The sequence below is a fragment of the Carcharodon carcharias genome (genome assembly GCF_017639515.1).
Source record: "Carcharodon carcharias isolate sCarCar2 chromosome 27 unlocalized genomic scaffold, sCarCar2.pri SUPER_27_unloc_1, whole genome shotgun sequence".
Taxonomy (NCBI): Eukaryota; Metazoa; Chordata; class Chondrichthyes; order Lamniformes; family Lamnidae; genus Carcharodon; species Carcharodon carcharias.
In genome coordinates, this window is record NW_024470624.1 from 534,926 (window position 1) to 537,298 (window position 2,373).

A 2,373-nucleotide genomic window follows, 5' to 3' on the forward strand; every position below is an offset into this window, starting at 1 on the left:
CCAGAGTATTCAAGTACAGGAACAGGGATGTCTTGCTGCAATTGTATTGGGCCTTGGTGAGACCACACAATATCGTGTGCAGTCTTGGTCCTTATCTGAGGAAGGATGTACTTGCTATAGAGGGAGTGCAGCGAAGGTTTACCCAACTGATTCCTGGGATGGCGGGACTGACATATATGGAGAGATTGAGCCAATTAGGACTATATTCGCTGGAGTTCAGAAGAATGAGGGGGATCTCATATAAAGCTATAAAATTCAAACAGGACAAGACAGGGTAGATGCAGTAAGGTGGGGGAGTCTAGAACCAGGGGTCACAGTCTGAGGACATGGGGTAGACCATTTAGGATTGAGATGAGGAGAAATTTCTTCACCCAGAGAGTGGTGAGCCTGTGGAATTCGTTACCACAGAAAGTAGTTGAGACCAAAACATTGTATGTTTTTAAGGAGTTAGATGTGGCTCTTGGGGTGAAAGGGATCAAAGGGTATGGGGAGAAAGCGGGAGCAGGCTTTTGAGTTGGATGATCAGCCATGATCATAATGAATGGTGCAGCAGGCTCGAGGGGCTGAATGGCCTTCTCCTGTTCCTAGTATCTTTGTAAAAAAATTGGGGTGAGGTACTAAAAGCAGAATATAGGAGTTCAGATGTAAGTTGAAAAGTAGGTCCTCAAAGATAGTGATCTCAGGATAACTACCAGTGCCGCGAGCTTGTCAAAGTAGAAATAGCAGCATATATCAGATGAATACATGACTGAAAAGATGGTGCGAGGGGGAGGGTTTCAGATTCCTGGGACTTTGGGACCGGTTCTGGGGTAGGTGGGACCAGTACAAACTGGTCAGGTTACACCTGGGCAGGACCGGGACTGATGTCCTAGGGGGAGCATTTGCCAGAGTGGTTGGGGAGGGTTTAAGCTAAAATGGCAGGGGGTGGGAACCTATGCAAGGGACCAGAGGGAGGAACTCAAGGACATGAACAAAAGACAGAAAGTGGAATTAAAAAGGTGATAGGCAGAGAAATCAAGGGCAAGAATCAAACAGGGCCTCAGTGAAAAATAGTGGGAATGGGACAAGTAATGTTAAAAAGATAAGCCTTAAGGCTTTGTGCCTTAACACAAGGAGCATTCGCAATAAAGTGGATGAATTAAATGCGCAAATAGATGTAAACAGGTATGATATAGTCGGGATTACGGAAACATGGCTGCGGGGTGACCAGGGATGGGAACTGAACATCCAGGGGTATTCAGTATTTAGGAAGGACAGACAAAAAGGAAAAGGTGGTGAAGTGGCATTGCTGGTTAAAGAGGAAATTAACAAATAGTGAGGAAAAATATTAGCTCCGACGATGTGGAATTTGTATGGGTAGAGCTGAGAAACACTAAGGGGCAAAAAAGATTAGTAGGGGTTGTATATAAACTCCCAAACTATAGTGGTGATGTTGGGAATGGCATTAAACAGGAAATTACAAATGCATGCAATAAAGGAACATCTGTAATTATGGGTGACTTTAATCTGCATATAGATTGGGCAAATCAAATTAGTAACAATACCGTAGAGGAAGAATTCCTGGAGTGTATACGGGATGGTTTCCTGGGCCAATACGTTGAGGAACCAATGAGAGAACAGGCCATCCTAGACTGGGTATTTTGTAATAAGAAAGGAATAATTGGCAATCTAGGTGTGCGAGGCTCCTTGGGGATGAGTGACCATAATATGATAGAATTCTTCATCAAGATGGAGAGTGATGTAGTTGATTCTGAGACTAGGGTCCTGAATCTTAATAAAGGAAACTACGATGGTATGAGGCGTGAGTTGGCTATGATGGATTGGGAAACATTACTCAAAGGGATGAGCTCAGTCAGTCTCATACTCTCGCCTCTGAGTCTGAATGTTAGGGGTTCATGTCCCCACTCCAGAGACTCGAGTTCCCCATAATCCAGGGCTGGCACTCTTTCAGTCTTCACCTGCCAGGTTCCTAAACTCTGGAATTCCCTCCCTTAACCCCTCCACTTCTCTCTCCTCCTTTTAGACTCTGCTTAAAACCTACCTTTTCTTCTCTTACATCAAGGTCTCGATAAACTGTGTCCCCAAAACAAAGCTGATTTATTTGACATTTACCCCTAATATTAATCTCCAGCCCAGTTACAGGGGTTATTAAAATCAACAGAAACAAACCCCAACTGTCAGAATAAATATGGTTCAGTCCTGGTTGTGATTAGCAGCAGCAATAACAGCAGAATCCAGCACCTGGAGTGAACAATGGACTCACTGGTGTGTCAGGAGCTGGGATGAGCGAGTGAATACATTCCCACACTCAGAACATTTAATCAGCCTCTCGCCAGTCTGAACCCACTGCTGAGCCACATACAGAGCAGGTGA